The sequence below is a fragment of the Marmota monax genome, unplaced genomic scaffold (assembly GCF_021218885.2).
Source record: "Marmota monax isolate L192 unplaced genomic scaffold, Marmota_monax_Labrador192_F-V1.1 WCK01_AAM20220418_F8-fsc00086, whole genome shotgun sequence".
Lineage (NCBI taxonomy): Eukaryota > Metazoa > Chordata > Mammalia > Rodentia > Sciuridae > Marmota > Marmota monax.
The window spans coordinates 5,994,394-6,020,073 of NW_026693086.1; the positions used below are offsets into that span (position 1 = coordinate 5,994,394).

Below are 25,680 nucleotides of genomic sequence, written 5' to 3' on the forward strand. Positions count from 1 at the left end.
AAGATTTTTTTGTGGAGGAGGGGGTGCTACTACACTGGGCCTGGTTTAACAACTATGTAAATAGTATTGTTTTGTGTTATTATAAGTCATCCAGAGATGGTTTAAAGTATGAGGGAAGATGTGGGTATGTTACATGCAAATTTACACCATCTCGGGAGGCTGAGGCAGGGGGATTGTGAGTTCAGAGCAGAAACTGAGTGAGACCCTGTCTCTAAATAAAATGTCAAAAAGGGCTGAGGATGTAGCTCAGTGGTTAAGGACTCAGAGGTAGAGCTCTTGCCTAACATGCGTAAGGCACTGAGTTCAATCCTCAGCACACATAAGAATAAATAAAGCTATTGTGTACACCTACAACTAAAAAGTAAATGTTTAAAGAAAAAATTAGAATGGAGTTCAGTTCTTTCCACTCCTGTCAGTAGTTATTGAATAAAATCTGTTTCCAAGCTTCACCTAATGTCTGGCTGTATTTCCTTTTGACACTTTAATTCCCATTCCCATCCTCCAGGACCATGGGATTTGGGGTTGTTCCTGGCCTGGGACTCGTTATTCCCACCCACAATCCTCTCAGGAACAGCACGGGAAAGTCAGGCAGTCCCTGTCCTCTGGGGAATTTCTGGCTAGTCATGAAGCGAAGTTTATGTACAAATTTCTTCATTGAAAAGCCTGATTTCTTGGGGCTGGGGTTGTAGCTCAGTGGTAGAGCACTTGCCTAGCACGTGCGAAACCCTGGGTTTGATCCTCAGCACCACATAAAAATAAATAAATAAATAAATAAATGTGTCAACTATGACTAAAAAAATATTTTTTTAAAAAAGCATGACTTCTTGATTTTTACCCAAGTAAGTCACATAATAAGTACAGAAGGGTTTGTCATAAATGTAAATAGTCCTTCCCCTCCCAAATCATGGTCCTAGAAAGGAAATATTTTTAGTACTTTTTTTTCTTTTTGGTCCCAGGGGATTGAACCCAGGGGCACTGTACCACTGAAGCCACCCATTTTTATATATTTTTTCTGTATTTTGAAACAAATATCTCACTAAGTCACTTAGGGCCTCCCTAAGTGGCTGAGGCTGGTTTTTGAACTTGCGATCCTCCTGCCTCAGACTCCTGAGCCACTGAGACTACAGGCATGTGCTATGATGCCCAGCTCATTTTAAATACTTGTAACTTTTTCTCATTTTGATTCAACCCACCTCCCAAGGTCAGTAAAGTTCCTATTTTCAGTCCCTTCAGTAATGCCACTAAAGTTACTTTTGTAACTTTTTTGGGGGGTGGGGTGCCAGGGATTGAACTCAGGGGCACTCCACTACTATTTTGTATTTTATTTAGAGACAGGGTCTCACTGAGTTGCTTAGAGCCTCGCCATTGCTGAGGCTGATTTGAACTCATAATCCTCCTGCCTCAGCCTCCCGAGACTCTGGGATTATAGGCATGAGCCACTGTCTTATTTTTGAAACTGTATCCACATTCTTTTGCAGTGCTTTGTGCCTCTTAGTGAAGCACTATACATGGAGCCACACCCCTAGACTGCTTTTGTAATTTTAAATAATTCTTCTCTATGGTCAGTTTGGGTATGCGTTAACGGACCCAGAGGAGCACAGTGGCTCAGGGAGAAGACTCTGGGACCAGTCTTGCTGGGTACCAGACTGATTATTATCCTGTGCCACAAATGGAACCTTTCAGTGTCTCAGTTTGCTCTATGTAAGAAAGGGATAAGGATAATAATCCCTGCCTGGCACTGTCAGTGGGGACATTAAAAAGTTAGGACATAGTGTGTGGAACCAGTGTCCCTATGTGACCTGTAAATGTTGGCTGTAAAGAGGGGGAAGGCTGGGGTTGTGGCTCAAGTGATAGAGCGCTCGCCTATCAGCACCACATAAAAATAATATAGATATTGTGTCCACCTAAAATTAAAAAATAAATATTAAGAAAATAAAGAATATCAGTCCCTTTGTGACACAAAGATAGTGGCTTCCCTCCTGTATCTCTCTTCTGCCCAACTTCTGTTATCTGTACATTCACCTTTCAAATGTTAAGTGGAGATAATAGTGGATTTTCTTGTTCACCTCTTCTAGAGGTGCACAGCTGGCCCCATGAGGCTATTTTAATTAAAATTAATTAAGATTAAATGAGATTTAGAATTCAAGGAACTAGAAAAGCAAAAACAAGCCAAACCTAAAATTAGAAGGAAAGAATTAACAAAGCAGAAATAAAATTGAAACTAAAAAAATTACAAAAGATGAATAAAACAAAAATTGTTTTTTGAAAAGATAAATAAGATTTTTTTAAAATGTAGCTAGATTAAGAAAAAAAAAAGAGAAAGAAAACCCAAATAAATAAAAGCAATTATGAAAAAGGAGACATTACAACTGGTAGAAAGAAATACAAAGGGGAGACTATTATGAAAAACTACATGCCAACAAATTGAAAAACCTAAAAGAAATGGATAAATTTCTGGATGCAGATAACCTATGAAGAAACCGTGAAGAAATAGAAAATCTGAACAGAACAATAATGGGAACGGGATTAAACTGATAATAAAAAAAAGTCTTCCAACAAAGAAAAGTCCAGGATCAGATGGCTTCCCTGTTGAATTGCACCAAACTTTTGAAGAACTAATGCCAATTCTTCTCAAACTGTTCCAAACAATTGAAGAAGAGAGGCTGGCACAGTGACACTGCCTGTAAACTCAGTGTCTTGGGAGGCTGAGGCAGGAGGATTGTGAGTTCAAAGCCAGCCTCAGCAACTTAGTGAGGTCCTAAGCAATTTAGTGAGACCCTGCCTCTAACTACAATAAGGAAGGGCTGTGGCTGTGACTCAGTGGTAGAGCACTTGCCTAGCATGTGTGAGGCACTGGGTTTGATTCCCAGCACCACATATAGATAAATAAATAAACAAATAAATAAAGGTCCATCAATAACTAATTAAAAATTTTTTTTAAAAAAAGGTAGGGGAGGGAGGGGGCTGGGCTGGGGCTGGGGCTCAGTGATAGAGTGCTCCTCTAGCACATTCTGGGCCTTGGATTTGATCCTCAGCACCACATAAAAATAATAAGTAAAATAAAGATATTTTAAGAAGGGGCGGGTGTGCTGAGGATGTGGCTCAGTGGTTAAGTACCCCTGGGTTCAACCCTGGTACAAAAAAAAAAAAGAGGGAGGGGGAGGACTGGGGTTGTGGCTCAGCGGTATGTGCAAGGCTCTTGGTTTGATCCTCAGCACCATATAAAAACAGATAAATAGGGCTGGAGTTGTGGCTCAGTGGTAGTGCACTTGCCAAGCATGCGTGAGGCACTGAGTTCGATTCTCAGCACCACATACAAATAAATAAAATAAAGGTCCATCAACAAATAAAAAATATTTTTAAAAAATAAATAAATAAAAAATAAAATAAAGGTATTGTATCCAAATACAACATATATATCGTGTGTGTGTGTGTGTGTGTGTGTGTGTGAGAAGAGGGGATCCTTCCAAACTCATGCTGTGCGGTCATCATTACCCTGATATCAAAGCAAAGACACAACAAAAATAGAAAACTAGGGCAATATCCCTGATGAACACAGATATAAAACTTTTCAACAAAATACTAACAAGCTGAATACAACAGCGTATCAGAAGGATTATACACCATGATCAAATGGGATTTATCCCAGGGATACAAGGATGTTTCAGCATGAGCAAATTAACACACGATGCATCACATCCAGAATGAAGGACAAAACCCATACGGCCAGGTGGGGGTTGGGGCTCAGTGGTGGAGCACTTGCCTGGCATGTGTGAGGCACTGGATTTGATTCTCAGCATCATATTAAAAATAAACAAATAAATAAAATAAAGGAATAAAAATGCAATAACATTATTAAAAATAACTATACAACTATCTCAATAGATACAGATAGAACATTTCATGAAATGTAACACCATTCGTGATTTTAAAAAAACCTCAATGAATTAGATATCAAAGGAACATATCTCAACATAATAAAGGGCAGACATGACAAACATATTGACAACATACTAAGCAGGGAAAGGTTGAAAGCTTCTCCTCTAGGATCCGCAACAAGATGAGGATGCCCACCTACACCTCTTTATAAAGTAAAATATAAAAAAGGGCTGGGGATGTGGCTCAGTGGTTAAGCACCCTTGGATTCAATCCCCAGAACCACAAACAAACAAACAAAAAATCCACTTGATACTCTCCAGGCTTTTCCATATTGCTGCAAATGACAGAATTTCATTCTTTTTTCTGACTGAATATAATCCATGTAGGAATGTGTATTTATGTGTGTCTGTGTGTATACATATTAAATTGCCTTTATCTGTTCATCCAATGACAAACACTTAGGTTGATTCTATTCTTGCCTATTGTGAATAATGCTGCAATAAATATGGAAGTATAACTATCACTTGAACATAATTATTTCCTTTCCGTTGGATTTATACCCACTGGCCTGATTATATGTATATATGTATGTATATATATATATATATATGTAATTATAGCTTCTTTTTTTTTTAAAGAGAGAGAGAGAATTTTAGTATTTATTTTTTAATTTTCGGCGGACACAACATCTTTGTATGTGGTGCTGAGGATAGAACCTGGGCCGCACGCATGCCAGGCAAGCGCACTACAGCTTGAGCCACATCCCCAGCCCCTAATTATAGCTTCTTGAGGAATCACCATACTGTTTTCCTTAATGGCTGAACTAATTTACATTCCCACCAACAGTGTATGAGAATTCACTTTCTCATCCTCTCCAGTATTTTTTAATATTCTTTTTGTCTTTTTGATAATAACCATTTTAACTGAAATATATTTATATGTCTTTTAGGTAATGTCCATTTATATCGTTTGTCCACTTTTTATTGTCATTTTATTGTATGTTTTAGTACTAAAGATTGAACCCAGGGGCACTTAAGCAATGAGTCACATTGAGACAGAATCTCACTAAGTTGCTTAGGGTCTCGATTGCTCAGGCTGGCTTTGAACTTGTGCTTCTCCTGTTTAAGCCTCCTGAGCAGCTGGGATTACAGGTGTGCACCACCGCACCTGGTCTTGCCCATTTTTCAAATCAGATTGCTTTTTTTTGCTGTTAAATTGAGTTCCTTATATATTCTGGATATCAATTCCTTGCCAGATGTACAGTTTGTAAATACGTTCTCCCATTCCATCAGCTGTTTTTGCTCTCTGTTTATTGTTTCCTTTGCCATTCAGAAGATTTTAGATTGATATAATCCCATTGTCTATTTTTGCTTTCATTGTCTGTGTTCTTGAAGTATTTTTTTAAATATTTTTTTAGTTGTCAATTGACCTTTATTTTATTTATATGCAGTGCTGAGAATTAAATGAACCCAGTGCCTCACACATGCGAGGCAAGCACTCTACCACTGAGCCACAACCCTAGCCAATTTTTGAAGTCTTATCCAAGATTTTTTTTTTTTTTTTAAAAAGAGAGAGTGAGAGAGAAGGAAAGAGAGAGAGAGAATTTTTAACATTTATTTTATAGTTCTCAGCGGACACAACATCTTTGTTTGTATGTGGTGCTGAGGATCGAACCCGGGCCCCACGCATGCCAGGCGAGCGCGCTACTACTGCTTGAGCCACATCCCCAGCTGCCGCAGTCTGGCTGGGCACAATCAGGAGCCACTTGTCAAAAGAAACTAACTTTATTTTTAGAACCACACAGGCCAAACGAAACAGCCTCTCAGGAAAAACCCTCAGAGCCTCAACTGCCACCACCGGCTTTCCACAAGCCTCTCTCTCCCACACAAGCTTCTCTCCACCTCCCACAACCCTCCTGCTCTTGAGGCCGATTGGCTGGGTCACGTGGGTGGAGCCAAAAAAGTCCCCCAATGAGCAGCTCCGTGGTCTGAAAGGGCAGGGAAACAGTCCAATGAGCATCACCACAGAGGAGCCAATCAGCTAGATGTTGCTGGGGCCGCTGTGAGCCAATCATCAGCCGGCAGCTGGAAGTTTGCTGGCCCCTGGAAGTTTGCTGGGGCCCCTTCGGCTGTGGCTCTCAACACCCAGCCCTATCCAAGATTTTTTAAACCAAAAAAATGTCCTGAAGACTTTCCCCTATATTTTATTTCATTAGTTTTATAGTTTCATGTCTTGTATTTATGTATTTTTAATTTTTTAGTTTTAGGTGGACACAAAGTGTTTATTTTTTTTTAAATGTGGTGCTGAGAATGGAACCCAGTGCCTCACACATACTAGGCGAGCGCTCTACCACTTGAGCCACATCCCCAGCCCTCAGGTCTTGTATTTAAATCTTCAATCCATTTTAAGTTGACTTTTTGTGTGTGTGTTGGGGGTGGGGGTACCAGGGATTGAACTCAGGGACACTCAACCACTGAGCCACATCCCCAGCCCTTTTTTTTGTATTTTATTTAGAGACACGGTCTCACTGAGTTGCTTAGTGCCTCGCTTTTGCTGAAGCTGGCTTTGAACTTACAATCCTCCTGCCTCAGATTCCCAAGTCTCTGGGATTATAGGCCTGCGCCATCGCACCTAGCTGATTATTGAATTTTGATGTTGATTTTGTATCTTGACACTTTACTGAATTCATTTATGGATTTTCATAATTTTTTGGTGGAGTCCTTAGGTTTTTCTATATATGTCATGTCATCTGCCAAACAGGGACAATTTTACCTCCTCTTTTTCAAGTTGGAGGCCCTTTATTTCTTTCTCTTGCCTAGTTGCTCTGGCTAGGACACCCAGCACTCTACCACTGAACTGCAGCCCCAGCCCCTTCACTTGCTCTTAATTGTCTTAAAAATCACTAATTTTGGCAATCACACAGCTGGGCAATACCTATTAGTCTCCCCCTAGCTTTACTGTAGATCACACCTCTGACATGTGGATTATGATAACGGTTGTCTAGGTTACTCCTCAAGCACCCAAGGCCACTTTTGCTGAATACCCTGACTTCACTTGGGCCTACAGATGTCCTATGGGTGACAGTGGAATGACAATGCTTGGCATCTCTGTCTTCATGTTGTGTATATCTCCTTATTCCCTAAATCTCTGGGTCAGATTCAACTCAGCTGTGTAGACATGTTGATCATTTGATAAATGCTCTGTCCAAAGCTATAATAGAGGGTTAACTTGACCTAGACCTGCCTAGTCTTCCTATGACAGAGCAAGGGCCCACTGCAGAGCTGAGGCCACCACGGTGGTCTTTGGTTACTGCTTCTTATGATTATACCAGAAAGATTTCAGACATTGTCACTCAGAGTAGCAGGCATGAGTTTATTAGAAGGGACACTCAAGGGAGAGAGTGGGTCCTCTCATAGAGGAGGATGGTGCACCCCTCCTGCCATCCAGTTTTACTGGGGATCTCAGGGAAGTTTCCAGGCAGTCTCACCTAGCTCTACTTCTTGAATTTTGACTGACAGCAGGACTGCATCAGACTTCCAAGCCCCCACAGCACATGGTCTTACCCCATGGGGGGGAGACACACTAAGGATTCAAGGCAACTCTGGGCACTTTGGCCCATGCTGGCCAGTTCTGATGAAAACCTGCTCTTACAGATTTTATGGTTAGGGAGCTTGCTTCTAATTATTTTATCTCCCTGAATTTTGGAAACTGTTCTGTGTAAAATTCACAAAGTTGTCCCTCTGGTAATTCATGTTCTTACTAGCAGGGTGGAGCCCTTGGGGCTGGCATTTCTCCTGCACATAACAGGTTTTCTCATGAAAAATGCAACAAATCCTATTGGCTTAAGTCAGGCAGGGCTGCAGGTAAGTTGCTTTTTAAAAGAAAGCATGTGGGGTCAGCGGAGTGGGCCCAGTTTAAGGAATTATCTTCTTAACCTCATGTTCCCACTGCTCACGTTTGTCTGTTACCTATCACTGTCCAATCTTCAAGGTCAAAGATGCCTACCTGCCGCCATGACCAAAAGGATCTCCACCTACTCCCAGAAAAGAGATGAATATTTCTCTCCCTTGTTAGCCTGTCCCATTCCCTTATTACCCCTTTCCTGACATGTCATCCCTCAACCTCATGGAGTCAAACAGCTGATTTGCAAGCAAAGCTCTTGCTTCTCTATTATTTTTATTTATTTATTTATTTATTTGTGTGTGTGTGTGTATGTGTGTGTGGTTGTAGAAGGACAGAATGTTTTTATTTTATTTATTTTTATGTGGTGCTAAGAATCAAACCCAGTGCCTCACACATGCCAGGTAAGTGCTCTACCACTGAGTTACAGCCCCAGCGTCTCTTGTCTCTATTCCTTGGCCACTGAATAAAGTATTTTTTTCTCCCAACATTTCTCTCTTCAACATTGGTTTGTTTGTGGGATGAGCCTCGAAACTACGGCTTGGTGGGGCTGGGGATGTGGCTCAAGCGGTAGCGCGCTCGCCTGGCATGCGTGGGCCCGGGTTCGATCATCAGCACCACATACAAACAAAGATGATGTGTCTGCCGAAAACTAAAAAATAAATATTAAAAAAATTCTCTCTCTCTCTCTCTAAAAAAAAAATAGTTAAAAAGAAAAAAAAAACTACGGCTTGGTAACAGAAAACCTTTTTTCTTTCCTTCTAAGGATTATGTGAATATTGCTCAATACACAGTCAAAACTTTGCTATGGTTCCTACTGATCCTTTGGGATACACCTTTTCATTTTTCTTACTTTCTGATCACTTTTCCCAATTCTGTGCTCCAGGGTGGCCCACCCCTCCCCACCCCTCCCTGTTGCTGCACAGTTTCATCTTGAGATCAGCAGTTCTTTCTCTCCTGGATGGATCTTCTGTCTCCTGTACCCCACAACTTTCTATTTCAGGGCTTACCCCATTCATTTTTCTGGAGCACATCCTCAAGTCACTTCCTAAGAAAGTGATCTTCCTAAGAAGTAGGTACACTTTTCAAGTAAATATGTCTTTATTTCATTCTCACACTTAAGATGGAATTCTAAGCTAAATAACCATTTCCCTTAGAATCTAGAAGGCATTGGCTTACTTTCTTCTAGAATCTCAATACATAATTTTGCCAGTGAAAAATCTGATGTCAATCAGTTTTTCTTTTAAAAAAATAAAAGCAAAAAAGAAAAATGTACAAGTTCAAACTTCATTTAGTCTTTTTTTAATTTTTATTTTTTGGTACTAGTTGATACTAGGAATGGAACCCAGGACCTCATGCATTCTAAGCAAGTGTTCCACAACTTAGCTACACCCCAGTTCTCCAATTAGCCTTTTATTGGTTTACTTGGAAGTATGAAAAAAGAAAGAAAGAAAGAAATTTAAAGAAAGAAAGAAGAGCTACAACTAGGAACAGTGACCTCTTTTCCCAGCAGTCATAATGATTAAGGACACATCCTACAACCCAGAGAACCAGCCCCAGGATGATGACAATATTGTGGGTGGCTGAGCAAGGGGACAGAGAGCACAAAATAATCGAGGCATCACAAAAGCTGATCAATGGGCCTTGAATCCCACTGGTCCCCTTCTGTGGGCTTCCTAGAAGTTGGGTTTTTAGCTCTTAGTAGCCAAAAGTTTTATAAGTATGCAAAAAATAAAAAAATAATCCTGGAGGAAACAGTTTATATAAAGAAAAGAAAAATTTGATATTCCTAAAGAAATTTGAGAAGATACTGCTTCCTTAAAAACAGCATTTCTTTTTTTTCTTAATTTTTTAAGGTGGAGATGGATACAATATCTTTATTTTATTTATTTATTTTTATGTGGTGCTGAGGATCGAACCCAGTGCCTCAACACATGCAAGACGAGTGTGCTACCACTATAACCCCAGCCCCAAAACACAGGGTTCTATGACAAAGAAATAGAGCCCCAGACTGAATTCTTAGAAATTAAAACAATAATACTCAATTACCAAAAGCATTGGCACAAATATGTCAAGGAACTATTCTGGAAAAGAGAGGCCCCCAAAAGTGGGGGTGGGAGACAAAAATATTACAGACAATATATGAAACTGTGTTACTTCAGGTGAACACAGGCTACTGTAACATGATGCACTGAAGTGGTGGTCTGTAGATTACTTTGTTCTGTGTATTAGGGGTTGGGGTGCCAGGGATTGAACCTGTGAGAAATAGAAAATCTGGTGGTCCATTTTCAAAATATAATATTCACCTTAATTGGATACAATTGTAGTCATTTTAATTGTAGCCCTTCTCTTTTGCTGGCCCTAATTCTAAAATTAGCCAATTGCATAGATTGTTATGCCCACCGCATAGGTTAGAGACTGACTATGCACCAGACTGCCCGCCCTGATGCACTTGCCAGGCAGCTAGCCCTTCTCAAAAAAGTAACGGTTTGCCTTACCCACCCACTTTCAAGCGTGTTTGATGTCTTGCAGCACCTGGTTATTTCTAACAAACCCAAGGCCACTTTACCACTGAGCTACATCCCCAGCAAAGAAACCCTGCAACATGAAAGGAAAGCACCAAAGTAAACCAACCAAGCCCTTTTAAAAGTTTTTATTTTGTGAGAGGGTCTCAATAAGTTGCTGAGGCTGGCCTTGAACTCGAAATCCTCCTGCCTCAGCCTTATAAGCTATTGGGATTGCAGTATCACAGAGTCAGCTGATTACTTCTTCTTCTTTTTTTTTTCTTTTGGTGTGTGTGTGTATGTGTGTGTGTGTGTGTGTGTGTGTGTGTGTGTGTTGCTGGGGATTGAACCCAGGGCCTTGTGCATGTGAAGTAAGCACTCTACCAGCTGAACCATATCCTTAGCCCCTGATTACTTCTCTTTAATGGAACATGCCCAGGTTGAGTATGGTGGCTAGCAAGGTAGCTCTGTTTGTCACATTATTCAGGGACCCTGGTCCCTTCGTAGTCACTGCTCTGCATCTACTAGGGCCTTGCTGTCATGCACATGTTTGGATATAAGGGAAAAGTTAAGTACAGAGGTGGCCCGATCTTTTAAGGCCTAAGCCTGGAAGTCACATAGATGATTTCCATCACATGGTATTGGGGAAAACCGCTACCTGACCACAGCTCCCTGCAAGGGATGCTGGGAAATGTAGTTCAGCCATGTCCTCAAAGAGAGAAAAGATATTTGGAATTTGGTGAACACTGAGTAGTTCTCACCACAGAGACCCAAAATCCAACCCATAAGATTGCCAGGAAGAGAGAATTGAAAAGGGGAAGAGGAGACTAATCACAGAAATATCACAAGACAACCTCAATCTGCTGAAATCAAGCATCCTCCAGCTGAAAAGCCCAGCAGATGCCTGCCCAAGGAACCCATGTACATCCAAACCCCAAAAATGTAATTCATAACTTACATCTAAGGAACAGGAAGCAGCTGGTGATGAAATTAACCTGAATGAAAGAGGATGAGAGAAGCCTAAGGAAGGGCCCATAGAATGACAGGCTCCACATTTAGCTGGGCGCTTCCTGGGACTAACCCCCAAAGGGGAAATTCCTATGAGTTCTCATAGTTAAAAAAAAAAAAAAAAGAAGAAGAAGAAACAGAAGTTTCTCAGAGGAGGCCACTGTGTTTCTGGTATTTCATTTTCAAGTGGGGACATACCTCGTGCCCGCTGATGTCACTGTGATGAGGGCTGAGGAGCATCAGCCCAGAGTAAGGACATGCGTGGTGCATCGGACAGACTCGATAGGAGGCTGTCCTCACTCATTAACAGGGAGCCCCCAGGTACGTACCTGGGTTTCAGTTTTCCTCACTTTTAAAGAGGGAATAGGGAATCTACCTCATAGCAGATCCCACATGACTTTAGGTCATCATAAAGACTTTTACTCTGAGTTAATAAGGAGCAAAGATTTTTTTCTTTCTTTCTTTTTGTACCACAGATTGAACTCAAGGCCGCTAAACCATTGAGCCCTCTTTTTATATTTTATTTTGAGACAAGTTCTCCCTAAATTGCTTATTAGGACCTCGCAAAGTTGCCGAGGCTGGCTTTGAACTTGCGCTCCTCCTGCCTCAGCCTCCCAAGTGGCTGGGATTACAGGTATGCACATCACACCCAGAAAGAATTTGACTTGGTAAAAGATCTTTCCAGTGAGAACAGAATATGGGATCAAGGGGCAAAAGTAAGGAGATCAGGAAAGAAGCTACTGCCACCATCCAGGTGAATGACGATCAGGTCTGGACTCAGCTGATGGGAGATGTGGAGGGAAGAGGTCAGATGCTGAATATCTTTTGAAAGTAGAACCCACAGGGTGTCTTAACAGGTTAGATATGGGGGGTGTGAGAGAGAGGACAGAGAACACCACCATAGTTTTTGGCCAGACCACCAGCTGCAGAACAGAATTGCTCTTTTCTGATATGGGAAAACCGCGGGAAGAGAGGTTTGTAGAAGATAAAAAGAGTTCATTTAGGGACACATTAAGTTTGATACGCCTGTTAGACACCCAAGGGGAGGTTCCCAGTAATTTAGAATAATTTAATAAAAGAAGTCTAGAATGAAGGGCAAAATTTGGGGGATACAAACATTTGGGAGGTATATAAAGCCATGATTCTTAGTCTGGATGAGCTCACCTTGAGAGTGAGTGAGTCAAGAGAAGAGAATCAATGCTGATATGGGTGATGGTACTATTCTATTTACAGAAAGGGCAACAGCAGCTCGGAGAAGTTAAGTGTCTTGCCCAAGGCCTCACAGCTGGTAAGGAGTAGAATCAGGATTCAAAACTAAGTCCTAGTTCAGACCATTTTTGTACTCTATTTAAGTAATCTCTGTAGGCTTCTTTGGTCTAATGGGACCCATAGGTTATAATTAAGAATATTTAGAAGACTTAATAGTGTTCATAAAATCCAGAAACCCAAGGTAGTGTCTTGGCTGGGTTTTTGAGAAGAGTTGGGGATCAGTTCTGCACAGGTGGTGGAATATGGGTTTCCTCTGCGTGTAACGAGTTGGCTGCCAAACACAGGAAGTGATTTTAGACCATGCTGGAAAGAGAGAGCGAGAGCCCGTGTTTGCTTTATTTATATGGGGGAAGCATCAAAGATTTTTCCATGGTAAAACCTTTTGCCAAATAAGTGAGTCAAGAGATGAGTCATTGTGATGAGGGCTGAGGAGCATCAGTTCCCAGGAGGTGGGTTGTCTAGTTCCCAGTGGGTAATGCCCAGCTCCTGAGCAGCTGTCCCACTAGTAGAGCTGGGACAGAGATCTCACTCCTTGTGCAGTCTACACACGGGAATGCCGGCATCATTCCCAAGGGAGACCTAACTCACCTATGGCTCAGTACCAAGTAAAAGACCACTCAAGTAGCTTAACGGGTGGCATCCCGCAATCAGTAGTCCAAGATTCTTTCTATTTATTTTTTATTTTTGTAGTGATGGGGAGGGAACCCAGGGCCTCACACATGCTAAGCAAGTGCTCTATCACTAAGTTGCACCCCCAGCCTCAGTCCAAGATTCTGTTTTTTTTAATTAATCAATTTATTTATTTATTCTAATCAGTTATACATGACAGCAGAATGCTCTTCAATTCATTGTATACAAATGGAGCAGAATTTTTTCACTTTTCCGGTTGCATCCAAAATAGGATCACATCATTCGTGCAGTCATATATGTCCCTAGGCAATGATGACCATCTCATTCCACCATCTTTCCTACCCCCATGTCCCCTCCCTGTTCAAGATTCTTTTTAAAAAAATATTTTTTAGTTGTCAATGGACCTTTATTTTATTTATTTATATGTAGCGCTGAGAATTGACCCAGGGCCTCACACATGCTAGGCAAGTACTCTACCACTGAGCCACAACCCCAGCCCTCAAGATTCTTTTTTTTTTTTAATTTTTTTTTTCAAAGAGAGAGAGAGAGAGAGAAAATTTTTTTAATATTTATTTTTCAGTTATGGGCGGACACAGCATCTTTGTTTGTATGTGGTGCTGAGGATCGAACCCGGGCCGCACACATGCCAGGCGAGCGCGCCACCACTTGAGCCACATCCCCAGCCCCCCTCAAGATTCTTGATACATGATAGATACTAGTTGTTGTCATGGATACGGAGAGTTGGAGGACCCAGTCACATTGATCTCAGGCAGTAGAGACACGATTTTGGATCAGCCGGGGCTCCTGCACGTAGATGGAGTGCTTGGCATTACACCTTGGCAGGCTTTCCTCCAGTCTGGAAAAATGTCAAGATAGGTGTCACTGCTTGTCCTTGTCCCAGCTCTAAGTTGAAGGTAACGGTGCTGCCCTCTCTGGGACTATTATAAAATGTCAGTGAAATTGCTCAGCTTGTGACGAGGCCTGTTAGGGAGTTTAATTTTTCTCTTCTCCTATTTCAGCCTTTAAGAACTCAGCAAATATCCCTCTAAAACAATATGAGCTCCAGAGCTGTCCCCCGACCCTGCCCCATGTATCTGTTCCGTTCGATGGGTTGAACCTAGGTTGTGATCTCAGACAATGTTGCACTGTGGGTTTGTCATCTGGGCTAGTTGTCACCCACCCCTTTGCTCCCCAGATCTATTCTCTGCCCTGGAGGCTCCCCTCACCCTCTGGCTTCTACTTGGGTTCACTGAAGAGAGGACTGTCTGGAGATCAGGGAAGAAAGGAGAGTTGGGACATTCTTTCCCATTGCCAGTGGCCTCATTCCTGACCATGTCTGCAAAATCGTGAGATCCCTCCTCAGGAACACAATTTCCTCCCCTTACCACTTCAGTCCTAGAGGTAGTAACAACTCCCCATAGTCACCAGCCCCTTGTGCTACAGAGTTTCTTGTCGGTTCTCTTATCCATGCTCATATTTCTACAAGGAGTCCCTATATGAATCCTCTAAGAACGGCACTTACCAACATTAAACCACTAGACACTTGTGAATATTTATACTTAAGTTAATTAATATTAAATGCAATTTAAAATGCAGTTCCTGGGTTGCACTAGCCACGTTTTAACTGTGTTCCCTGTCCAAAGTGGCTAGTGGCTGCCATTTTGAATGACACAGATGTAGAAATGTCCATCACCCCAGAAATTTCTATTGGACAGCACCGCTCTAGAACCATCCGAATTGGATTCTGTTTCCTGCTGGGACTGACTGTACATGCCCCATGTCCATCAGAACCAAAGCACTTCTGTCTGGTTGACTTATTTGGGAGTCTAATTTAAACCACCAAATCTCAAGTATTCTAACAAGTACTCAAGACATAATGTCCAATGCTTATATCATGCTGATGGAAATGTGAAATGGTATAACAACTTTAGAAAACAGACTGGCAATTCCTCAAATGCTAAAAACACCGAGTTTCCATGTGACCCAGAAATTCCACTCCAAAGTTTATATTATTCTAGAGAACTGAAGGCCTGAAGATGTATTTCAGTGTCAGAGTTCTTTCCTATCATATACAAGGTCCTGGGTTCATTCCCTAGCATTGCAAGTGAACAAATGAAGATTGAAAACGTTCAGAGGAGCAAAAATTTGTACCCAAGTATTCATGTGACATTATTTATAATTGCCAACAAGAAGAAATAGCTTCAAGTGTCCATCAGCTGATGAATGGGTATGTTTCGAGCCGACCATGGGCTGTGTGTGCGAACTATTGTGTACAGTAGCCAAATGTCAGGCCTGGCACTGCGAACTCCCTGATGCAGGTGAGCCTTCCCCTCTAGCTCTGCCTGAGATCCCACACAGCACCTGAGATGGGTGTGACTTGCCAAGATGTCAATCAGTCTGCTGACTAGAGACATTATGAAGCAAGACTTCACCCTTGAAAACTTATCCTCTCTGATGTTCCCACTATAAAATAAAGGAAGCACAGGCTCACTTTCTCTCTTTCCAGCGAGGAAGCTGACCCTTAAGATCAAAGATCTGTCCTGCCCTCGATTTTAAAAAAAAATTACGTCTGTGTGTTATGTGATTTTTCTTCCCCGTCTTCTTAGCTTAATGTTGCAGCCAGCCTGTTTAAACCCAGTTAGGCTCATCTGCGCAGGTTGCGGGCAAAAGAATAAACAAAATATGCATCTGTGCAGTGGGTATTAATTAGTCCACTGATACATGCTATAGCATGGATAAAGTTCCACAGTTATTTTGCTAAGTTAAAGGAACAAATCACAAAGGAGCACCTATTGTATGATTACATTTAGAGGAAATGTCTGGAAAGGGCAAATCCATAGAAATAGAAATTGGTTGTTGCCAGGGACTAGGGAGTTAGGGAAGAAATGATATGAGGGAGTCTGGGTTTTTCTTTGTTGTTTGTTTGGTTGGTTGGTTGGTTTGGGTTTTTTTTTTTTGGTACCAAGGATTGAACTCAGGAGCACTCGACAACTGAGCCACATCTCCAGCCCTATTTTGTATTTTCTTTAGAGACAGGGTCTCACTGAGTAACTAAGCACCTTGTTGTTGCTGAGGCTGTCTTTGAACTGGCGATCCTCCTGTCTCAGCCTCCTGAGTGGCTGGGATTACAGGCATGTACCACGGAGCCAGGCAGGGGAATTTGGCTTTTATGTAATAAAAATGGTCTAAAATTGGCCTGGAGTGTGGCTCAGTGGTGGCTTGCTTGCCTAGCATGCATGGGGCACTGGGTTCGATTCTCAGCACCACATACAAACAAACAAACAAATAAATAAATAAAGGTCCATCAACAACTAAAAAAATATTTTTTAAAAAAAATGGTCTAAAATAGATCATGGTAATGATTGTACAATTTTGTAAAAATCATCAAATTGTACATCTTACATATGTAAATTGTATGACATGGAAATTATAGACAAGAAAGTTGTTATAAAAAAGTCACAGCTGGAGCCAGGCACGATGTTGCATGCCTGTAATTCCAGCAGCTTAGGAGGCTGAGGCAGAAGGATCCCCAGTTCAAAGCCAGTTTCAGCAGAAGTGAGGTGCTAGGCAACTCAGTGAGATCCTGTCTCGAAAGAAAATACAGAATAGGGCTGGAGATGTGGCTCAGTGATTGACTGCCCCTGCCTGAGTTAATCCCCAGAAATCCCCCCCTAAAAAAAAAAAGAAAAAAAGAAAAGGCCTTGCTGGGAATGCTGGGTATGGTGGCGCACACCTGTAATCCTGGAGACTTGGGAGGCAGAGGCAGGAGGATCACAAGTTCAAGGCCAGTCTCAGCAAATTAGCAAGATCCTGACTCAAAATAAAAATTAAAAAGACTGGGGATGTAGCTCAGTGTTAAAGCACCCCCTGAGTGTTTAATCCCCAACACAAGAAAAGAAGAAGAAGAAGAGGAGGAGGAGGAGGAGGAGGAGGAGGAGGAGGAGGGAGGAGGAAAGAAAGAGAGAGAGAGAGAGAGAGAGATGACTGGGGGTACATAATTCAGTGGTAGAGAGTGTGCTTTGCATGCACAAGACCCTGGTTTTGGTTTGGTTTGGTTTTTGGTTTGATTAGTACCAGGAATTGAACTCAGGGGTGCTTAACCACTGAGCTTCATCCCCAGCACTTTTTATTTTTTATTTTGAGAGATTGGGCCTCACCAAGTTGCAGAGGCTGGCAAGACCCTGAGTTTGCTCTCCAGCACCACCCACACAAAAAGACATAATGTCTAAAATTGATGAATTTTAAAAAACGGTATGTTATTAGAAACATGCAATCAAAAATCAAATGCCAGTAGAAACAGCTAAAAAAAAAAAAAAGTTTAGAGAAGTTCTCTACAGAAGTGAGACATGGAGGGCTGAGGGTGTGGCTTGGTGTCCTAGCACTTGCCTAGCAAGTGTGAGGCCCTGGGTTCAATCCGTGCACCATTTAACAAAACAAAAATACAAAACACAGAAGTGAGTCTTGAGGAGGAAACTGGAAATGTTCCTATCTCAATTTTAAACCATGTCATTTGAATAGAAACATTAAAAATAAAAATGACTTTTAAAAGGTATTTACTGCTAAAAACAAAACAAAACCCAAGTTCAAAAACAACTCTTCTAGCTGGGCACAGTGACACATACCTGTAATCCCAGCCACCCAGAGGCTGAGGCAGGAGGGTTGCAAGTTCAAGGCCAGCCTTGGTAATTGGGCAAGCTCTTGTCTCAAAATAAATATAAAGAACTGAGGGTGTAGGTCAGTGATAGAGAATTTGTCTAGTGTGTGTGAGGCTCTGGGTTCTATTCCCAGGAGGAAAGGAAGGAAGGATGGGAGGAAGGATGGAAGGAGGGAATTTCTGGGGATTAAACTCAGGCAGGGGCACTCGACCTCTGAACCACATCCCCAGCCCTATTTTGTATTTTCTTTCGAGACAGTATCTCACTGAGTTATCTAGCTCCTCACTTTTGCTGAAGCTGGCTTTGAACTGGGGATCCTTCTGCCTCAGTAGTGTTGGGGCTGGAGACTGGGATAAGGAAGAACAAGTGGAAAACAGGCTGGATTCAGTGCTCCTAGTATTTGGAACAGAGAGAAGTGTGTTGAGGCCTCTTCTACTTCAATTCTCAATTTGTCATGGTTCCTTGGGCTGATATCTATCAGTTGAAACTGTGCAGTTCCAAGCAGGCCTGGCCTCTGTTCCAGGGCACCCTCTCAAAGCCATCTACCACCCTGGAGTCCCTTTCTAAGTGCCCCCCACCCCGCTTTTTAATGTTTTTTTAGTTGTACATGGACACAATACCTTTATTTTATTTTTATGTGGTGCTGAGGATCGAACCCAGGGCCTCGTGCATGTGATGCAAGTGCTCAACCACTGAGCTATAACCCCAGCCCCTCTAAGCCCTTTATAACAAATATTTACTAAGCATCTACTATGTACCAGGCTTGATACTCAGTGCTGTGGATATATATCCTTTACATGGTTCCAAGCCCTCGTAAAGCTCAATAGGCCACAAAGAGGAAGCATAAGGGCCTCTGGTGCCAGGTAATGGAGCCCCTATACAAATCTGGGGTCAAGATCTGGGGTCCTAAAGGAAAGATGCCTATGCCTGCTCTTGAAAAAAATGAGTAGTGGAGGTCCCCCAGGCAGAGAGAAGAGGGAAGAACTGTAGTGAAGCCCTGGAGAAAACAAAGAGTCTGTGAGAAGGAAGCTTCTAGAAGGAGTTCAGTGTGACTGAAGCACAGGGCACTGGGTAGTCATGGAAAAAGGAAGCACAGGCTTGCAGGACCTTGTTAGGGAAGGATGGCAAAGCTGCCAAGCTCTCACCATGCTAGAACCTGCAAAGTCGAGCGTCTTGGTGACATCCGCACAGGAGTTAGGTTCACCTGGTACACACTAGTACAGCGGTTCCAGCTGTTAAAATGCTGAAGTAGTTCTGTACCTCTCAGTAAATATTTGCTGGCCCAAGCAATTTCAGGTGCTCCCTACCCTAGTCACTCCCTCAGGAAATCCCCAGAAGGCCCCACACTCCAGAGAGAAGAAGAGGACACTGAATAAAAGTACTGTCCCCCTTATCATGGGGACAAAAACATACAAAACACATACACTCAGCCTAGTGTCTAAGTGCACATTACTAGTGCTTAATAAATGTTATTATAGTCACCAAGGCAGCTTCATACACAATCAGATCAAGACGCCATTCCCCAGAATACAAACCTCCAACGGACTCCAGGTTGATGTCAAATGTCCCTCCTCCATGGGGATCCCAGATTAGTTGGTGGCAGGAGGATCCCAGGGAGCCCATGATTGACATTGAATGCTAGGCTCTCTCGACTTTCCTTGTCCCCAAAACCTGTCTCTAGTCCACACTGCGCAAGTACTAATGAACACAGAGAATGGAGCCCCCTGCTGACCTCTCTGGAGAACTTCAGGAACATCTGTGAAAAACCAGAAGCTCCTCCAAACCCCTTCTAAATTGGGCTATGTTGCCACACAGCATGGTATAATCAAAAAACCTAACCAGGGACTGGGGATATAGATCAGTTGGTAGAGTGCTTGCCTTGCATGCACAAGGCCCTGGGTTTGATCCCTAGCACCACAAAAAACAAACAACAACAACAAAAAAAAAAAAAAAAAAAAAAAAAAACCTGAGCAAGGTGGCACACACCTGTAATCCCAGCAACTCAGGAGGCTGAAGCAGGAGGATCCTAAGTTGGAGGCCAGTCTGGGCAATTCAGCAAGACTGTCTCAAACAAAAAGAAAAAAGTCTGGGGATGTAGTTCAGTGGTAAAGTGCCCCTAGGTTCAATCCTCAGTACCAAACAAACAAACAAAAACCTAACTGGGGATTCCAATATTATACTCCAATATTAATTTAATATTAATTCCAATATTATATTATTCCAATATAATATATGTTATGTTCTTATAACTTCAGAATATAGTTATAGGGGCCAGATATAGCTACTTAGTTAAACAAGAAAAAGCCATACCAAGTCTAGGCCTTTCAGACACTGGACACCCACCTCCTCAGGGCAGTGAACCCTGAGAGAAGAGGAAATGGAGTGAACTCAACTGCCCAGCTGAGTGCCTAGAGAGCATTCCTAGGCTGCTGTAGCACTGGGAGAGGGACCAACCGAGTCCATTATTCTCCCTGAGTTGAAAAGACAGAAGTCAGAGGCGGCTGAATTCACAGAGCAGAGTAATGATTAATGAGAGAGAGAAAGAACTGCACACACCTCCAGGATGTCATCTGAGCTACGTACTTATTATGGTTTTTTTACCAAACAAAACCTAAGTAAACCCTCTAGCTTCACTTGCTCGTAATTGACTTAAAAAGCACTGATTTTGGAGGTCACACAGCTGGGTAATACATTATTAGTCCCCCACGAGCTTTACTGTAGATCACACCTCTGATGTGTGGGTTATGATGATAATGGTTGCCTAGGTTACCCTCCAGGACCCAAGGCCACTTCTGCACAAAACACTGCCTCTTGGCTCCTGCCTACAGATGTCCTATGGGTGACTGCAAGAAGATGAAAATGTGTGGCAGCTCTGTCTTCTTGTTGTGTCTGTCTCCTCTGTTGCCTTAGCCTTTGGGTCAGATTCGACTCAGTGGTGCACGTAGACAAGTTGATCCTTTGAGAAATGCTCTGTTCAAAGCTATTTTTTTTTAAGAGAGAGAGAGAATTTTTTTAATATTTAATTTTTAGTTCTCAGTGGACACAACATCTTTGTTTGTATGTGGTGCTGAGGATCAAACCCGGGCCGCACACATGCCAGGCAAGCGCGCTACCGCTTGAGCCACATCCCCAGCCCCTGTTCAAAGCTATTAATAGAGGGTTGACTTGACCTAGACCTGCCTAGTCCTCTGAAGGTGAAGATGCCTGCCTAACAGCAGACCATGAAAGGAATGAAAAGAGGGGCTTCTGATTTCCTGGAAGATCTCTGCCTATTCCCCAAAAAACATGAATATTCATGTCCTTTGTTAGCCTGTCCCTCTGTTACCCCTCAACTCCCTGGAGTTGAGAAGCTGATTGGTGAACAAAACCCTCTCTCCTCCATTCTTTGGCCACCAAATAAAGACTTTCTTCCTCCCAAGACACGTTGCTCTGACACTGGTTTTTCCACAGGATGAGCCTCTGAACCTGGGTTCACTACAGTTTGGATCTGGACTGTCCCCCAAAGGCTCATGTGTTGGAGTCTTGGTTCCTAATGTGACAATCCTCTGAAGTGAGGCTTTGAGGAAGTGATTGGATCCTGAGTGCTCCGATCTCATCAGTGGTTTAATTTATTGATGGATTCATAATCTTTTGTTGTTGTTGGTAGTGATACTAGGGATTAAACCTAAGGGTACTTGGGGCTGGGGTTGTGGCTCAGTGGTAGAGCACTTGCCTCGCATGTGTGAGGCACTGGATTAGATCCTCAGCACCACATAAAATGAATAAATAAAATAAAGTGTTGTTTCCATCTACAACTAAAACAAAAACAAAAGAAACGTAAGGGTGCTCTACCACTGAGCTACATTCCTAACACTTTTATTTTTTTATTTCAAGACAAGTTCTCACTAAGTTGCTGAGGCTGCCCTGGAACTTGCAATCCTCCTGCCTCAGACTCCCAAGTCACTGGGTTTATAGGCATGCACTACCTGGATTCATAATTCGATAGCATCATTGAGAGGTCATGAAAATTTTAGGAAGGGGGGCCTAGTTGGAGTAAGTAGGTCACTAGGGATGTATCTTTGAAGGCTATATCATGTCCCTGCCCTGGTCCCTTCAATACATGTTCTCACCCCACCACCACCTCTCTGCTTCCCAGATGCAATGAAGTGAGCTGCTTTACTCCAACACACCCTTCTATCATGTCAGCCTCACCAGAGGCCCATAAATGTTCAGACCGTGGACTGAAACCTCAGAAATGGTGAGCCAAAATAAACCTTTCTTTCTTTCAGTTGATTATTTCAGCTATATTGTCTCCGTGACAGAAAACTAACACAAGGGTCAAAAAAACCCTAGACTAGAGACAAATCTCATCCTGCCTAACAAAGTTTAAAAGCAAACCCTGGAAGGATCAAACTGGTTCCAAGACATGAAGAGTTCCCAACACCTCAGCCAAGTAACCTAACTGCTTCCCAGAACAAAGCTCACAATATTTAAAAGTGACAACTTTCATTTATGATTGAGTGAGGAGATCTACAAATCCTGTCCCCAAAAGCAACTACAGTCATGTGTATCACTGTCGCAAGGGGCAAAAAAATTGCGACAGATGCAGTTGAGGGGGAGAAATAAAGAATGTCCACATGCTTCTGCTCTTTTCAAAGCTTTATTCACTCAAATCACTCAATACAATTTCACCCTATAGGTTCTTAATCAAGAAAACGACAATCCTTAATGCTAGGAACTGCAATAGACATAATCAATTCACAGCAAACAATTCTAGATTAATTCTAAGCACTGCAAATACACTTAATCATGACAGGCTAATGACAAACATTCCCTCTGCATGCTAAGTTCAAAAGTCTCAAGCCTTAGGCTTTAAGTCCAGCAGATGCACACTCACTCAGACCACAGTGACCAGGTCCGGAACCAAGGCAGGCTTTTCCTGGCATGGAGTGGACGACCAGTTGAGGAGGGGGTCATAGGGAGAAGTTGAGGCTCTCACCAGGGTCCAGATGAGGCGGTAGAGTTTGAGAGCAGTGAGGATCACACAGAGGATCAGGAAACCATGACAAGTGATGGGATGTCAGTCCAGGCTCTCCAGCTCAAGCGCATCCTTGCTTCGGCTGGCTGAATTGGTTCATCAGCTCTATTATTTATACTAAATTTGGGGGCTTTTGACCCCCCCTTTCAATCCTTATCAGCTACCACCAGATTTCTCCATGACATCAGTTTACTCTGGGGTCAGAAACATCTGTTCTGTTGGTCTCCATCCTGATCTTCTCGCCTTTCCCTCTTATCAGGCGAGGATAGCCTGCCAGAGGTTTCACTCTGTTTATCAGGGTGAGGGGAAGTGACTTGTTTATGTCTGAGGCCTTACTGGAGGGCTCCATTAGGTGTTCCTAGTGAGACTGCAGGTTTCAAACTGGAGTTTTTAAAATGGAATTGCTTAGGCTCAGGCCTAAGGCCATCCTCACAATCATAATCAACAACAAACTGAATACACAACAGTGGTCTCATAAGATTATAATAGAGTTGAAAAATTCATATCGCTAGCCAGGTGTGGTGGTGCATGCCTGTAATCCCAACGATGCGGGAGGCTGAAGCAGGAGGATTACAAGTTCAAGGCCAGCCTCAGCAATTTAGTGAGGCTCTAAGCAACTTAGGTAGACCCTGTCTTAAAATTAAAAAATTAAAAGGGCTGGGTATGTAGCTTAGTGATAACGTGCCTCTAGGTAAATCCCCAGTGCCAAAAAAAAAAAATCTTATCACCTACCATTTTTACTGTACCTTTTCTATATTTAGATATATTTATATACACAAGTACTTACCGTTATGTTACAATTGCCTCCAGAGTTAAGTATTCAGTACAGTAACATGCTGGATAAGGTTGTAGACTGGGAGCACTCAGCAGGCATATAACAGGTTACACCATCTGGGTTTATGTAAGTACACTCAATAACCTTCACATGACAATGAAATCACCTAATGATGCATTTCTCAGAATGTACCTCTGTTGTTAAGCAACACATGCTATGGAAAGTTAGACTAGGATTGTAGCTCAGTGGTAGAGCACTTCCCTAGTATGTGCAAGGCACTGGGTTTGGTCCCCAGCACTGCAAAAAATAAATAAATAAATAAAGCTGGACAGCCAGGTATAGTAGCACACGCCTATAAACCCAGCAACTTGGGAGACTGAGGTAGGAGGATTGTAAGTTCTAGGCCTTTGGGGGGAAGATGGCCAGCATCTCATTGGAAGATTCTTCTGCCCAGAGGAATCCAAGCCACCCTAAATAGCCACTCTAAATCTTAATATCTCAAATAATTAAGCCACCCTAAATCTTTTTTTTTTTAAGAGAGAGAGAAGAGAGAGAGAGAGAATTTTTTTATATTTATTTTTCAGTTTTCGGTGGACACAACATCTTTATTTTATGTGTTGCTGAGGATTGAACCCAGCGCCCCATGCATGCCAGGTGAGCGAGTTACCGCTTGAGCCACATCCCCAGCCCCACCCTAAATCTTAATATCTCAAATAGTTAACAAATAATAAAACACAAACACTCAGAAATATATTTACAAAAGCAAAGCCCCTAATAGATCTAGTCCACATGGGTTCTTGAATTAGACAAAGACAAAATGGCTCCAGTGGTTTATTTAAGGGGGTACATCAAAGGTAGGGGTAAGGTTTCAATGGCAGAGTGTTGCTTTGTGATATCTTGCAGTCAGCAGGTTGATTGACATCTTGGCAGGCCACACCCATCTCAGATGCTGCATGGGATCTTAGGCAGAGCTTGAGGGGGAAGTTCACCTGCATCAGGCAGTCAATCCCTGTGAGGGTGCCACGGGGAGTTCCCAGTGCCAGACTTCTGCCTCAGAAGGCTACAAGGTGACAAAGTCCACACACAGCCCACAGAAGGCTCGTGACACAGGCCAGCCTCAGCAATTTAGTGAGGCCCTAAGCAACTTAGCAAGACTCTGTCTCAAAATAAAAAGGGGTAGGAATGTGGCTCTGTGGTTGGATGTCACTGGGTTTAATCCCCATTACCAAAAATAAAAAAATAAGCTAGACAAAATAGATAAAACCGTTTCATTGCTATGAATTGGACCAAAGGCATAAAACCATCTGAGAAGACTACATGCTTGATCTCTACTCAACTCTAAATAAAAGCAGAGGGAGTCTGGGTGTTTCCCCTGGGCTCACTCCCTCTCTGCCTTTCCTGCTATAGTAGGTGCAGCGCTGACCTTGAGGATCAGCAGATTCACTGCTGAAGGTGGGGGACTCATTTGATCTGGAAATGTGGATAACACCCATGTCCAGTGATGTCAGTGGAAATGATGAACTCGGGGACGAGAGTGAGGTGAGCCAGTGGGTTTGCTCAGTCAACTTGATGTGTTTGCGGTTGAGGCAAACACCTTCCTGGGCAAGTCTGTGTATTTTTGCAGCAGAGAACAGAGAAAGCCCAGCTACCACATGGGGCTGACTGACCCTGAGACTGCCTACACAGAAAAGACCCTCAAGGGCCCAGCAGAAGTTCAGTTCAGACAGACTTGAAAATAGCCTGAACTAATCAGGTGTGTGGTGCACACTTGTAATCCCAGCAACTGGGGAGGAGGCTGAGGCAGGAGAATCACCGGTTCAAGGCCAGCCTTAACAACTTAACAAGGCCCTAAGCATCTTAGAGAGGCCCTGTCTGAAAATTAAAAAATAAAAATGGCTGGGATGTAGCTCAGTGGTAAAGTGCCCTTAGGTTCAATCCCTGATACCAAACAAACAAAACACACACACATACCAAAAAAAAAAAAAACAGTCTGAACTTTGTGCTCTCCTACCCACATGTAGATCGGTTGGCAGAGGACAGAAT

The 25,680-nt window shown here is 42.6% G+C and overlaps 1 long non-coding RNA gene across 1 annotated transcript; it reads right to left on the reverse strand.

Annotated features, from left to right (window-relative positions):
• Positions 1-13,742: 13,742 nt before the first annotated feature.
• Positions 13,743-19,718, reverse strand: LOC124099380 (uncharacterized). Its single transcript, XR_006853936.2, has 2 exons — positions 19,381-19,718; positions 13,743-14,046 (listed from the first exon to the last, which is right to left on the reverse strand). It is a non-coding gene; the product is annotated as an uncharacterized LOC124099380 (long non-coding RNA).
• Positions 19,719-25,680: the final 5,962 nt, after the last annotated feature.